The sequence below is a fragment of the Rhinolophus sinicus genome, linkage group LG16 (genome assembly GCF_036562045.2).
Source record: "Rhinolophus sinicus isolate RSC01 linkage group LG16, ASM3656204v1, whole genome shotgun sequence".
In the NCBI taxonomy this organism is placed as follows: domain Eukaryota; kingdom Metazoa; phylum Chordata; class Mammalia; order Chiroptera; family Rhinolophidae; genus Rhinolophus; species Rhinolophus sinicus.
This window is the reverse complement of record NC_133765.1, coordinates 12091918-12108375: the sequence shown is the minus strand read 5'-3', so window position 1 is coordinate 12108375 and position 16458 is coordinate 12091918.

Below are 16458 nucleotides of genomic sequence, written 5' to 3'. Positions count from 1 at the left end.
CACACACTGGGGGTGCCAAAAAATGTATACACATGACTTGTATTCATCTTTTATTGGTATATATTGAGTATTACAATTTTAATACCGTTTTTTCTTTTCTTGAAATGTGTATACCTTCGTTGGCACTCTCTCTCTCTCTCTCCCTCGATATATATATATATTATTATATATATATAATATATATATCCATCCTAGAAGACTAAGAATAATCGTTCACAGTTATTAAAAATAAATTATTTGGAGGGACTACTTTTAAACACTCTGAAATGGATTCTAAAACAGAATCATCCTTAAATGGCAAAATGCTTTAATGATAACATAGCATCTAGCACAAAATCTTTGTGTGACTGTTATGACCAGCACATTCTGCACACTTCTCAAAACAACTCTATGTGGTGGGTAGGTGGTAATTCCCTCCATTATTAGTGCTCATATCATCACAAGCATGGTCCCCTTTGCCTCACCAATGCCCACTGATTGACTCACCCCTACCAATACTGCTAAACCATGTCAGGGAGCTATAGATGGAACAGTGCTGTTGAGAAAATGAGCTCACCCGCTCTTTGAAGTTGACTGCCACTGACTTCTGTCCTATCTCAAGGTCTTATCAATAAGCAAGCAAATAAATATTCTCTAAGTTTAGGAGCTATTTATAAGAATTCCCCCCCTCCCGCCCCATAATTCTAGTCTACAAATAGAGACTTCAGCCATCTGTTAATTCCTTTACTCATTTACAAGTGGCATAAGGAGAAATGAGAGTAACTCGGGATTGAAGCCCCACAGAGCTCTATAACTTTAAGCTTACTCATCCCTGGAACCAAGGAGCATGACTTCTACACTTGAAGAGACCAGAGCTGTGTTTCTTCCAAATGGGTCTCTATACCTGACAGTTGCTGCCTTGCTCCAGTGGCTTTAAATTTTAGTACCTATATTCATTCTGGTTTAGAATGCTTGTCAATCACTCCTTGGGCCCTGAAGGGATAAAAGAAGGTTAAACATTAACAAAACAATAATTATTCCCGAGTCCCAGAAGATCCAAAAAATTATTTATTCATTCATTCAATGAAATTTTTTGAGTGTATGTACTCTGTCAATTCTGTGAGCATTAGAAAATCAAAGATTAAGGAGCATAATTTTCTTCTTAAGCTTATCATTTAGGAAAGGAGATAGATACAAAAAGGAAAATAATTCTGCCTCTATCTTGGAGGTCTGTATGAATTTATAAAGGAGGCACAGGAAAAGAAACACCAACACTTCTTTGGGGAAGAAAGCAGGGAAGGCTTAATAGAGAAAAGAGGGTTTGGGATGGACCCGGGGGATGAATGTGTTCCCGCGTACAGGCAGGGGGCACAGTAGACATACGGGCAGCGTGATCAAAGACACAGGGCATGATGTGAAAGGAAAACAAGGGAATACACTAGTGTCTCAACAGAGGTCATTTCTTCCTTTTCGTGACTGGGAGGATATGTAACTAGTACCCTCTCAGAAGAGAAGCGGAGAACAAGGGCAATAATTTCTCATTCCTCTACCTAAGCAGCTTTAGAAAGTGCTGTGAGGTCAGTGGCAATGAAACAGAAGCCTAGATAGGACCTAAGCCCCTTTGAACCCTCTCGTACGTCATGTGATTTCAGTCACAAACAAGGAAACAGCCCCTGACTTACGTCATTCTCATCAGGCAGGGGAGATGTGTCAGTGTGATTCTGGAAAAGTTCTCTAATAAACAGCCACTGCAGTGGGTCCTAGTTTGTGTGTTGTGCACTCACTCCTTCGTTGAACCAACTGTGCTCAGAAGCGCCTGCTTCATCTCTGGCAGCTGTCCAGGCGTTTGTGTGAGCCTTGAAGCTGAAATACTTTGCAAACCTTGTGAAGTTTATACAGGGGCACATCACATGGGTGATTTGGAAGTTCTGATTCCAGTAAATGAGCTGATACTTCATTACAAAACTAACTTTGCTTTTGTTAAATGAAGGTAGTAATCCAGCAGGTGTGCAGGGATAATGGACGCCCTGGCCACTGCAGTGGAGGTAGAGCGAATCATTAAAAAAAAAAAAATCACAATAGCATTTCCTCCCCTGGAAAACAGAAACCCACCAGTAATACATGAATACTTAATTTCTTATCAGGCATTGCCTTAGGAGGTATGACACAAATGGAATATAATTTACTGGATACTAAGTCTCCTTTGTTGGATGAGTCATTAACTAGCACATGTGTGATTCTGGATTGCTGAGAAAATAATTCCAGAAAATTTCCTTTTGAAGGGGATTTATTAAGAAGACACTCCTGAGCAGATCTCCTCGAAGAGTGCTATGTATTTCTTGCCATCATTGGGTAGGTATTTTCCCCACCAACTAAAATAACAACAGGAGTAACATCAGGAGTAACAACAAGAGTAACAACAACAGCAACAACCACACCCAGAAAGAGAAGCTGTTGCTGGACTAGGATTCAATTTTTTATTTTCTCTTTTTGTTTGCCTTTAGTTTCTCAATCTATAAAAGTAAGGAATATATATGCCATAGAAGACATGATGTCAGTAAGTGGAAGAAGGCACTGTTGTTATTAAAGTTTTATGATGACCTGTGAGGCCAAGGCCTGGCACCTCTGAGTCCCTTCCCAAAACAAGTAATAACGTTTGCGTCTGGAGGAAGAGCTGTGGCTGTAATTCCGCTGCCTCTTAGGGAGATGCTTTAACTCCAGGAGGGCTTGATTAGAATATACATTTGCTATTAATTGTCCTATTTGATTTCATTTATTTTTACATAAAATAGTTGGGATTTGGCAGATATAATATGCAAATATATGCAAACTGGAAACCATGTTTAGAAAATATACTGTGAAGAAACAAACTGATGGTTGCCAGATGGGAGGGGGGTTGGGAGCTGGGTGAAAAAGGGGAGGGGGTTAACAAATACAAATTGGTAGTTTCAAAATAGTCACGGGGATGTAAAATACAGCACAGGGAATAAAGTCAATAACATTGTAATAACTATGCATGGTACCAGGTGAGTACTAGACTTATCATGGGGATCATTTCATAAATTATATATATGTCAAACCACTATGCTGCTCACCTGAAATTAATGTAATATTGAATGTCAACTGTAATTGAAAAATAAAATTTTAAAAATATACTGTGAAAATGCTGCCTGCATTTCATAGAAAAAACTTATTTAACTTAATCTCAGGCAGGTTGGAGAGAATGTACTGCAAAGGTAACTGATTTCTAAAGTGGAGCGTAGGATGGATTCCAGGTTTCACTTTGCTTTACAAAGTTTACACTGTGAGCCCCACACTAAGTGCACGAGTAGTAGGAACGTTGGGGTGCATGTAAAACGCATGTGCCTGTAGGTGTAGATGTTCATTCATTTACTCATCTAATCATGTAACGATGGTTAGAGAGAGCTTGCTATGTGGGCGGTCCTGCTCTGAGGCACTGGATAGACAGCAGCAAATCTGCTTCATGAATTTTAGGTATCAATCATGTAGGAAAGGCCACAAGTACGAAATAACAAGTACAATTTACGATATGATAAGACAGAATGTTGTAAGTTCTAGGTAGGGAAACGGAGCAAGGAATGGAAAAAGGAAGTGTTGGGAGGACTATTTTAAATTGAGTGGTTACTGATAAAGTAACTTTTAAACCAAAAAGTTGATGAAGTCGTGAATCGCCAAGCTATTTAAGAGGGAACATTATAGGTAGAGGGAACAGCAAATGTAAGGATTCCCAAGGGAGAAGCATTCTAGACCAAAAGACAGGAGCCAACCAAGGAAAGAGAAAAGTAGAAGATGAGGCTGGAGAGGTAGCAAAGGGCTTGGGGATGCAGGTTTGTGTGTGGTTTTCCAAGGGCTTTGGAGCTGTGCTGGAGTGTTTATGTACATGTATGTGTGGGGTGCACGGGGGAGCAGGCACTGACCTACTGTCCATTTACGATTGCTGGTGTAAGACATTTTCAGTAGAAAATGGGCCTCAAGGTCAAAGATGGTTCAGTTCAAATGGCAGTATACGTCCTAGCATATTAAGCTGTCAAAGTGTGCAGAGGCTTATCTGGTGCAGCATAATTCATATGGCACCGGGCATAACTTAAAAGTCATTTCTTTGATCAGAGGCATCTGTTTAATACCTTATAAGACTACCTATGCATCGAAGCATCCGGAGGCCAGTGTCCTGGCCTGATTTACCTTTGTATTTTTCCATCGCACCTAAAGAGACTTTCCCAGCGGTAAATACCAACTAATACTTGTTCAATGAATAAGTGAGTAAAATATGTAATAAGAGATCATCAGGGCTTGATGATATATAACAACACAGACATTACATCGTGTGTAATCCTTACCTGTATCACGACTCTTCACTGTAAAAAACTGACAGGCTGCCTCTTATAAAATCATATCCTTGAGCAAAAAAAGGATTGGCAGACATGGGTTCCCATATCATATGAATGTGATCACATGGAGGAACGAGCATTATTTTTCTTAGAAAATCACTTTTTAGCTAAGGAAGATAAAGGCAGCCTCCATCTCATCATTTCAAGCTGCTGAGTCATTTGCCACTTGAAATGAATTGAGGGCTGTTAAAGGTTTTATAGAAGAATTCATTAAATATGTATTGAGCCGGCTTAAGATGCAAATTGTTATAAAAACTGGCAAGAGTTCAAATAGCAAAACGTTTTAGTTCATGAAGGAGATATTTTAATCCCCCCTGCCTTCTGTCCTCCATTAGTCCACTCAAACTGGTGGATCTCGTGGCATCTGTGCAGGGCAAAGAAATTGCTGCAAGTGCTCAGAGGGCTATTCTGAGAGCCAAGAAAAACACTGTGGTTCCAGCTAGGTGCTCCCTCTCCCAGAAGGTGCGGTGCTCAGTGAGATCTGTGCGTTCCCCGAAGTGCTCACAACTTCTGATTGCCTGGAGGTGAGACTAGGGGCCATTGGAATAAACACGTGCTAGTGTGTACATGTCCACACTCAGCCACACACCTAGGTGTGCGTGCAATGTGTGTACACATACATACACACACACACTACATGCATGTTCTTCCCTATGCACTATTGCTAGCTTTGGAGATCAGCAGGTGACGGAGAGGAAGAAGGGAGGGTTGGGAAGCAGCATGGTAGGAGGGAAAGAGCTAGGGTCTTAGACTGAAACCAAACCAGATTCATTATTCCAATCATGCCACTTTGTAGCTAAGTGAGTCATCACCTCATCTTAGACTTGTGACCCTATTGATTCACAGAGTTTTGAAAATAATACCTATCTTTGTTGGTGGACTTAGTGGGGACAGGTATTTCTGCTCTCATGTTTTGTATGTATTTCTGATATTCTGAAAAACCAAGCTCTAAAAATAATAAGTAAAGAAAAAATCGAGTTGGGAGCACACTATTCAAAAGTTATACAATTTGGTAACAAAAACACTAAAGAAAATTGTAAAAACTAACAATTTAGCAATGAAAAAGAAGTAAAAGCCCTAATAAATAAAAAGTAAATATGCAACTTTTAAAAGAAAAATGGAAAGGTAGTTTGACTCAAGGGAGTAAAAGGAAGGATGGAAACAGTGAGCATGGAGATAGGTCAAAATGCAGAAAGGTTGAAATAACCACCAATAAACATTTCCAAAACATAGCATGTGGTGAGAACGAGCCTAAGGAAAGAATATGAGATAAATGGGCATTATATACAATATTGGATTTTGTTTCTTTTTTTTTTTTTTAATTTTATTTTATTAAATTTATTGGGGTGACAATTGTTAGTAAAATTACATAGATTTCAGGTGTACAATTCTGTATTACATCATCTATAAATCTATGTAGTTTCTTTTTTTTTATTAGATTCATGTGTACAAAACACTGTAATAGTTCGACATTTATCATTTATACCCCTCACAAAGTGATATTGGTGTTTTTGTTTTTTGTTTTTTGCAGCTTACTTCATCTTAGTGTACTTTGTGTTAAGGTGTTGTTACTTAGTGGCTTAATTTTTTTTTCCTTCATTTTTAAAAATTTTTTTAATTAAAGTTTATTGGGATGACAATTTTTAGTAAAGCTACATAGGTTTCAGGTATACAATTCTGTAATACATAATCTATAAATCACATTGTGTGTTTACCACCCAGATTCAGTTCTCTTTTCATCACCATATATTTGATCCCTTTTACACTTAATGACATAAAATTTAATGGGTGGGCTGGGGGGTGGAATCACTTATTGACCAATGAGATTTCTTCATTTTGTTGGTGACATTCCTTTATGTGAGTGAGCTGATTTGCATTACAAAAATAAGATGGAGAGACCAGACAGTGTTTTACATGAACTTCTGAGTGTAAAAAATAGTATAGAATTATGAAGAACTACATGATGATTCTGATGACATAGTAAAGTGCTTGGCACAGTGCCAGACACAGAGTCTGCGATAAATCCATCTATGTTTCTCTCAGAAGAAAAAAATCAAGAAAGGTATAAGTGTTTAGAATGCTGTACAGAAAGGAGATCTAAAAGCCAAGAAGACTAAGAACCTTGCTCTGCTTAACATTAGGTTGGAGTAATTCCAAGTGTTAGAAATGTAACAAAAAGTATCACTGGAACGGAATAGTTAGAAGATAGGAGAAAGTATTGATACTTCACATGCTGCAGAGGAAAGTCAACAAATACTGAAAGTCCTGAGAACATCTCGATCTCCAAAGCAAATATTGACTTTTCAACTCATCAAGAGAGATCTTAATTACAAATGATAGATGAGAGTCTGACACAGAGAGCCTTGATAAATTAGTGAACAGCACTGTGCCTTGCCCACAGTGGGACTCTAAAGACAATGAATCTTATTTTCATCTTCTGCTGTAATATCATATTAGGTGTTGTCATATATTTGGTTATCATTTAAAATTTAGTCTGGATTTCTAGATTCAAATTTGTGACAATGAGAGTAAATCTGTTGTAAACTGTAGAACAATCTATAGTTTATAAAGCACATGAAATTGGGATTATTACGAAATTCCAATTGTCTATGAAAGTTGGGTAGAAATCATAATGGGAAAATTTATCTGTCCTCTGATTCACTATGGACAATTTAAACACACACATTTTGATAGAAAGTTCATACCGTCACATCTTCTGACCCAGTTATTTCTACACAGTTGAAACATGGAAAAATCCATTCACCAAAGATGCCCCTCCCACCCCGCAACCTTCACAGGCTGGCACTGCACAAAGAGATGACGGAGAGGCGGCCCCTGTTTTTGAGGAACTCATGATTGACGTGCTGTTTGAAGAGGAGGACGTTTAGAGGGCATTTGGAAAGCATAGTGGGGCAGCTCAACCTGGAGGTTAAGGGAAAGATCCCAGAGAGAGGTCTCTCTGCAGGGTCTGAAGGATACCTAAGAGTTAGCCGTCAAAATGAGCCGTCAAAGACAGATGGAGGGCGTGAAGACACCAAGGGCATGGGACGAACAAAGACAATGAGATCTGAAACAGGTGGTGTGGGACAGGTGTGCAAAACCTTCAATACCCCTGGAAGACAACGTCAAGGCTGGGACTGTTAGAAAACGATGACAAAGATGCAATAAGGGCTTCATTATAGGGCTTGGTTTGCTTGGCAAAACGTTTTGATTTAATCTTGTAGCCATCGGGATAAAACTGAACAGTATTAATTGAAGGAACAAATGGGTCAGTGTGTAATGTCAGAGAACTAAGAAAAGTGGAAGAAAAATACAAAGAGGAGCAGGTCTGGTTAAGGGAGACTAACCAAAATGAAGTTACTTTTTTTGTAAGCCAGCATTATGTCTAGCAACCGTTCCCATGTTCCCGAATAACCAGTGTTCCGTCTCCCCCCCCTGTCCTCATTTATCCCCTTGTCTCGTTTCCCTCAGCTGTCTATTCTACCTCCATCATTGGAAGTGAGGATCTATTTAAATTCAACGTAATCAGATTGTGAGGGGTCTAGAGTCAGGATGTGTTGTGAGCTATGCTGACATGGGGAAAATAGCTCGGGCAATGACCACAGGCTCTATGGAGGAGATCACTGTTGGAGAAGCTATGGAATTTAGATAGAGGGAAGGAGTAGTGAGAAAGAACACTAATCGGGAACTCAAGGACAACAGGAATATTCATAAACTATGCATAGGTCATGGTGGTGCTTAATGGAGAAATAACCATTTGTTAACAGAGCATTAAATGTTTAATAGTCCATTAGCACAAAATCTTTTTTTTTTTTTTAATTTGGGAATATTTTTCTTTTTAATATGTCTCATTTTGCTAAACAGATGAGTGTTTGGGTATTGAAATTCACAAAGGTGCCTAGTCTTTTGACCCTACCAGTGTCTAGTAGGTTATTCACCTAATTCTTTGGAAATGTCAAGCTTAATCACTCTATAATGATCAGTTAAACAGCCAGTTGTATCTCCTCATGGGTCCTTTGCATAAACATTTAGAGTGATTAGAGACTGAATCACTTTGTCCCTGGAGGTGGGGGGGGGGTGTCATCCCCGGTTAAAGAGAAGCCTCTAATAACTGTGAAGACTACACTGCTTGAGCTGTCTGGAGGAAGCCAAACATGCCTGGGCCTTCCATTTGCATCTGTGTTCAGAAGTGTTGGTCCTGAGGTCAGATTTACCTCTATATATCTCAGCAAGGGAAACTGAAAGAGGGTTAATAGGAACAGAAGGCAAAAAGAGAAAGAAGTGGGTGGTGTTGCTATCCAGAGCTTTGCCAATCAAGCTGAGAAGAGCTGTAAACGAGTAAGAGCCAAAATCTCTCCAAGCCAAATCCTCCCTATTCCTGTGGCCAGTTCAAGCGGGACTCGCTTTGGTGCCAGGGAAAACGGAGGGAGAGCTGTTCAGCTGACCAGAAAAGGAGGCCAACACAAGTCACATTTTGGATCAGTTCAAAAATACAGCATTTCCTCGTCCATTCCTTAATAGAGCTGAGTTTCCTTCCTGTCTACAGGGAAGCAACCCAGAGTTTAGAATGCTGGAGTGTCAAGACTAACTTCTGAAGCTTGTTGAGTTAGAGCACCATAACCTGTGGATAAGGCCCTAGGCCCTGAGATCAAGGGGAATGCATTACAATGCTTTAACCAGAGAATGGAATGAAATATTTATTATTACGAAACTTCTGTTCATTTTGTTTGCACATAGCACTTGTGTCTCCATTTTACAAATACTCCCAGAAGCTTTGGACAGGGAGTATTTCTGAAAGATCGATAATAATTACAATAGTAGAGAAGAAAGCACATCAAAAATTGGCATTGCCTTTTAAATTAGATTAACTAGTGAGAGTCATAGATCATAGATATTAGGAATATTGGGTCTGGCTAGGACCTTAGGGATAGCCTAAACTGACTCCTTTGTTTTTCAAATGAAGAAATTTACAGAGGTTAAATTACTTCCTCAAGGTAACAACTCTAGCTGGTGGCAGAGCTCTTCCTAGAAACCAAGTATCCTAACTCCCAGGGGAGAAATTTCATGATCAGTCTTATTTGTTATCAATAACAAACAGAATAATAGCAATTACATTCCCCCCAACCAAACAGCTTGAGGTAATTTTGTATTTGGAATGGAAAATGATTAATATAAACCTGAGAAAACAGAGCTTGATCATATATTTTTAAAATATTTTTAATGCTAAAAATGGTAAACTTGAAGCTTTGGGGCTCGCATTAGCATTTTCTTGGGCTAACCTGAGTTGTGTTTTAATTAACATCATTGATATAATTATATACACACATATACATAGTTAAAGACCTTAGCTACTTGCATTTATCATATTGACAAAATGAAGCATATGTTATTGTATTGAGGCCTTTGGTGATTACATTATTCATGTTCCTGCTACATTGATATTTTGTATCAGTTTCTATTTGTCTTTCTACATCTTAAATGCAAAACAACTTCCCTTATTGTTATGATGAGTTACAAATCAGAATATATTTATGTCAAAATGTGCAAAATGTCAGATTCAAACCCTGTGAGTTTATAGAATTATTTATAACCCTGAATAGTGTACAGACCTTCTCACATTTGCTAAATTCTGTGTGTTTTAATTTGCCAACGTAGATCTGTTTTAAAATAAATTTCCAGGGCTTAATATTCATTAAAAAAAGCATAAAATGATTTCAACTACTTAATCACATTCTCATTTAGATGACTTCTGTAGGTGTGAAGTTAATACCTTACTGAAATGAGTGGGTGAAGGAAGGGCTAGTTCATATTATTGATGTTCCCTGCAGGATTTCGTTAAGGAATGATTTTGTCAAGGAATGATTTTGTCTTGCTTCTTCTTTTCTAGATCCTTTTTCACATTCTCCCTCAGGAGAAAGGCTTGCAAGATCCAATTGAACCTGATATTTGACTACCTTTGTACCTTAATCATGAGAACAAAATGGAAATGACTGGAAAGAAGTTATCTTTTACCTTTTCCAGTAATACCTTAACCTGTAAAGAAAGGGCTGCTATTAATATCAAGAATAATAAGAATCAAGGTGAAACTATGATAGATGGTGTCTGCTCTTATTTACCACTCCTCTTAATCCATGTAAAGTTATTATAGTTATAATGTTTTGGTCAAAGGAGGACCACAATATGACAGTGGTTCCATACGATTATATTGGAGTTGGAAAATTACTATCACCTAGTGATGTTGTACCTCTTATGACACCATAGCACAACACATTACTCACATGTTTGTGGGGATGCTGGTGTAAACAAACTTACTGTGCTGTCAGTCATATAAAAGTATAGCCCGTATAATTGTGTACAGTACATAATACTTGATAATGATAATAAATACTATGTTACCGGTTTATGTATTTACTATGCTATCCTTTTTATCGTTATTTTAGAGTGTACTCTTTCTACTTATAAAAAAATAATTTGCTGCAAAACAGTATGTTTTGTTACACTGGCAGCAGCCTCATACATCTCATGTTTACCTTGTGTCTTAATTGCATCATTGTTCTTGATTTAATCTTGTGATGCTTTGTTCGTCATGGCCCCTAACCATAGAAAATATATTGCTATTGCTGCCAGTAAGAGAACACATCAAGTGGCTGACCAGGAAACAAATTTAAAAGTTGATTCAGGATGAAAAAGGTGGAAAATCAGTGATGGTCATTGCTGACCAGTCAGGCATATGCCATTCCACCATAGCTATGATCTTGAAGCACCAGAACAAAGTAACAGGAGTTGTTAAAAGATGTGTTTAATTGAAGGCGATGAAACTAACAAAAAATTGAGAAGGGTCTATATTAGACATGGAGAAACTTCCGAACGGCAGACTAGACACAGAAGCATATTAGTCTCAGAAACATGGGGGTCACAACCAAAACAAAAAGTTTCTTTGGAACTTTTAAAGAAAAGGCTGGACCCAACTATGATGTTGAATATACAGCTAGCTCGGTGTGTTTTAAAAGATTCAAGAATTGTTATGCATTGTGCCATGTGAACATGAGTGGTACATTGGCAACTGCTGACGTGAAGGCAGCTGAAGTATTTGGGAGACTTCAGATAAGCTGATTGTAAAGGAAAATTACTTGCCAGAGCAAATATTCAATATAGATGAAACCTCGCTATTCTGGAAACGGATGCCTGAAAGGACTTTCATTCACAAGGGGTCCAAGTCAATGCCAAGTCTCAAGAGTTTAAAGGAAAGGATAACAGTTTTACTTTGGTGCAATGTTCCAGGCTACAAACTGAAGCCCTCTGCGATCTGGCACAGTGAGAATGTCGGGGTTTCAAGCATATCAATCAGCACATATTGCCAGTACACGACAAGAGCAATAAGAAGCCCTGGGTGACCCAGCTACTCTTCCAAGATGCTACACCAGCAAAATGGAGAAGTGCTGCTTCGAGAATTACATACCTTTTGAGGTTTTGCTTATTGTTGATAATGCTCTTGAATACCCTCCTTTTATTAATGATTGTCATCCCATTATCAAAGTGGTATTTCTCCCTCCAAACACCACCTCTTTGAAGCAACCAATGGATCAAGGAGTTATAGCCGCTTTTAAGTTCTGCTACCTAAGACGGATCTTTGCCCAAATTATTGCTACAAATGAGGAAGACACTGAGAGGACACTGATGCAATTCTGGAAGGATTGCATCCAGATCCTTGCCTGGTTTTGGGTGATGTCACCACGGAGTGCATGAATGGCATCTGGAAGAAGACACTCAAGAGGTTTGTCCGTGACTTTAAATGGTTTGCAAAGGATGAGGAGGTTGCAAAAATCAACAAGGTTATGGTAAGATGATGAACAACTTGAACCTGGGTGTGGATGAGAGTGACATTGGGGAGTGCCTAGAGGTGGTTCCTAAGGAATGGACTAATGAGGAGTTGTTGGATGGAACTGAAACAGGAATGCATAGCTGAAGCAGAGGCAAGAGAAAAGGAAACTGTAGGAGACAAAAAAGAAGAAACCCCAAGAAAATTCACAGGATGGGTTTAGCAGAATATTTGCAGACCTCAACAAGCTCCTTAAAAAGCTGTAAAATGCGGATCCCAACCCCAAAAGGTCTTCCTTAATAGACAGGATGCCCATGGTACATTATCTGCTCACAAGCAAATCTATGATGGAGAAACAAACCAAGAAAACCACCAGTCATATTTCTGAAAAGAGTGATACCTCGTCAAGTAGGGCCTCAGGCAGGTCCCTCAGGAGGTATTCCAGAAGAAGGTATTTACTGTCGTAGGAGATGACCGTTCCATTCGTGTTAATGTCCCTGAGACCTTCCAGTGGGACGAGATGCGGAGGTGGAAGCCAGTGATATTGATGATTCCGACCTTCTGTAGGCCTAGGCTAATGTGTGTGTGTGTCTTAGTTTTTAACAAAAATGTTTAAAAAGTAAAAAACAAAACAAAAAAACAACAACTTAGAAATAGAAAAAGATGATAGAATAGAATATAAAGAAAAAATTATGTTTTAAGCTAAGTATTGTTACTAGAGTCAAAAAGTTAAGAAAAATAGAAAGTTATAAAGTAAAAAAGATACAGTAAGCTAAGAGTAATTTGCTATTGAAGAAAGAAAATGTTTAAAATAAATTTAGTGTACACTAAGTGTACAGGAGTGGGCAGTAACGTCCTAGGCCTTCACATCCGCTCACCGCTCACTCACTGACTCACCCCAAGCAACTTCCAGTCCTGCAAGCTCCATTCATAGTAAGTGTCCTATAACAGGTGTAGCATTCATTTATCCTTTATACCATATTTTTACTGTAACTTTTCTATATTTATGTATGGTTAGCTATATAAATACTTAGATATGTTTAGATACACAAGCACAAATACTTGTGTTACAATTGCCTCCAGTATGCAATACAGTAACAAGCTGTACAGGCTTGTAACCTAGGAGCAATAGGTTTTACCATATAGGCTAGTGTGCAACACTTTATGCCATTTAGGTTTGTGTAAGTTCATTCTGTAAAGTTTGCACAACAACACAATTGTCTAACAATGCATTTCTCAGAACTTATCCCTCTCATTAAGCGACGCACGACTGTATTGTGATTATATAAAGGGACATTTTTTTTCTAGGAAAAAAATAAATTGCCTTAACTAAGATACTCCTCACAAGTCTTCATTCTTCTTAGTATCCATTCTTGTAATACACTCTTTATGTTTACACTGTGTTCTAAAATCTGTGGGTAGAGAGAGTTCTCATAGGAGCACTACATTCCAAGATGCTTAGAAACAAGTCTCCCTTGGACTCCTTGCCTTGCCACCTGTAGTCTTATAAGTGGGAATTATTCTTGAAGAGGAGAGGTGGCATGCACTGTCTGCTGGGGTGTATTAAGCTTGTCCTCACAGCAGGCTTACAAGCAAGAATAAATTGGGTCTGCAATTACTAAGGTACTTTCTACAGTGATTATGAGTGTGTGTGTGTGTGTGTGTGTGTGTGTGTGTGTGTGTGTGTGTTTGGATATAAATATTGATTGGGTTGATTAGCATGGACCTACTCTACAGAGCTTAGAAAACATTAATCTTCTCTTCAAAGAAAATGGAGGTGCTGAATAAGGCATATTAATGAAACACATGATTGAGAACATTCATCCTATTGAGTTTTAAGCTTTTCACTATAATCTTGTTACAAGGTAGGTAGGCCTAAGAATAAATAAGCAAATAAATTGATTGCTTGATTGATTAACTATTGGAGAGTTTGGTGGATTGCTTTCAACCTGTTGGAAAATTGATTTTAAAAATACAAATGTGACAAATGATTGCACAAATAAATTGTAAGTCATGTCTTCTTATTCATTTATTTGTTCATTCATGCAATAACTTTTTACGGCCTACTATTTTTCAGGCACTCTTCTAGACACCATGGGTAGACTGGTGAATAAAACAAACGAAAGTACTAGTTCTCATGGAACTTATATCCTTTGGAAGAGAAAATCAGCATTAGTCATGGATTGTTAACAATCCTTGGCCAAGTTTATAATAATAACTAATGATAGTCTAGTAAATAGTCACAAATTTCTGGATTGAATAGTTTTCCAGCAACACACATACATTTTATATTCAGATACTATAAATTGTTTGGTCACTGGCTGAATCGCAACCCATTATATTTGGACTAGTTGAGCTGACTTAGGGACTTTCTCCATTTCCACTCTCATGTTCCCAGTGTCCACAAAGGTTGAACTGAGCACAGAGTGTTGCAGTATTGCATTCTGTTTGGCTTATTACCACTATGACTTCTAGATCTGTCACCTCCAGCTTTAAATAAATTTAAAACTCAAATCATGGGGTGTTCGGCATTGTGAAAGAATGCCTGACCTCATATATTTTAATTCCAAGTTCATTATAACAGACAAAACAAATCTCCAGAAAATTTGTATCTCAATCTTGTAGAGTTGAAGAGAAATGATCCATGTAAATTAAAATGAGCCAAGTGTCTTTATTGTAGGGGAAAGCTTGGCTTGTTCTGCAGAGTCCTGGGAGTTGGGCTATTAGCCATTTTAAATTCACATACCTGAATGCAGAGGCTTGGAATGGTGCAGGTATTTATTCAGACCCTTGATCTGTGCTCTTGCAGAAGTTACTTTCCTCTCTCTAACCAATTCGTCGTTCCACATGGAGAAAAGTGATTGACTCATTATCAAAGGCCCCTAATATTATTGATGCCACAGTCCTGGTTTCAGCTGTTCTGCCATAATTTCTGCTCTTCCCAACAGGTGATGTTTTCTTGCAAAAGAAGAGGTCCTTCTGGAGTCCTTGCCGAAAGCATCAACATTTGTTATTCCTTCAAAGACAAAAGAAAACAAATAATCCTCACAAAATAGGTTCTTTACCTGGAATTAAATCCTTTATAGTCTGAGAGGCAAAAGAGGAAGATAGAGTTGGGTTTTCTCTTATTGAAGTTTTTCATTCATCTCTATCTTTTATTGGAACCATAAATGTATCCACTCATGTGCCCACAGTCCACTTAATGTGGCACAACACGAGAACCTGTAACTATGTTTCTGCCATTCCCGGACGTGGTCTTTTAACAAAACAAGACTATGTCTGTGGTGCAAGTACATGAAAAATAGTGACAGTGCTAAATATGTGGTGTATACAGTTTAAAACAAACAAACAAAAACCTTACCTCTATTCTAGATACATTGAAGCGAGAAGGTCGGCTCTCCAGATTTTGAAGCCCAAGTATCTTCTTGGAAAACTGTGGAGTCAAGTTTCAGCCTTATGATACAAAGAATGAAACTGAATGTAGTATGAAAAACAAGGGAATTATAGGAACCCTTTGAATGTACAATGATCATTGCTCATTTCTAGAGTGGAAACTGAAACAAGAAGAGACTAATTCATGTTGAAGCTACTTCTGTGCATATTAGCGTGCTGCATTCATGAGCTAAGCCTGTTTACTAAGCATGTGCCAATGGGCTGTTATTGCTGGCACTACAGTGGTGTGCAAGGCTGAACAGACCCTGGCCTCACTGAGATTCTAGAACTGCAGGGCGCACAGATATTACACAGAGTTAAACAAATCTAGACTTCATGTCAATGTGTGGAGCACTCAGGAGAAGTCTGGGTTGTTTTGAGAGTGTTTGCTAGAAGGACCTAATGGTATCTGATTGTCACAGAAGCTTCCTGTTGAGGAAGTGACATTTGTGCTGACACATAGGCCCCTGGAGTTGCTTATTCTTTCTCATTTGTTGATCAAAGTAAGGATATCCCATGAAGCTAAAGTACTGTCTTTTTCTTTTCCTCAAAATAAATATTTTTAATAGTGAAGCTGGATGCTATATGATTTGGGCTACAAATGATAGGAATTACTAGTAGCAAAATAAGTGTCCCAATATACATATGATAGTGGAAGGCATATGTGGGGACAGAGCCAGGAGTGCAGTTTCCAGGCTCTTGGCCTCACGTGGAAAGGTGCTGGCTCAAGTAGTAAATGGCCATCAACTGTGGTTGGATGGCCATCAGCTGTGACTCGTTGGCTGTCAGCTGTAACCAGTGAGCCATTGGCAACTAATA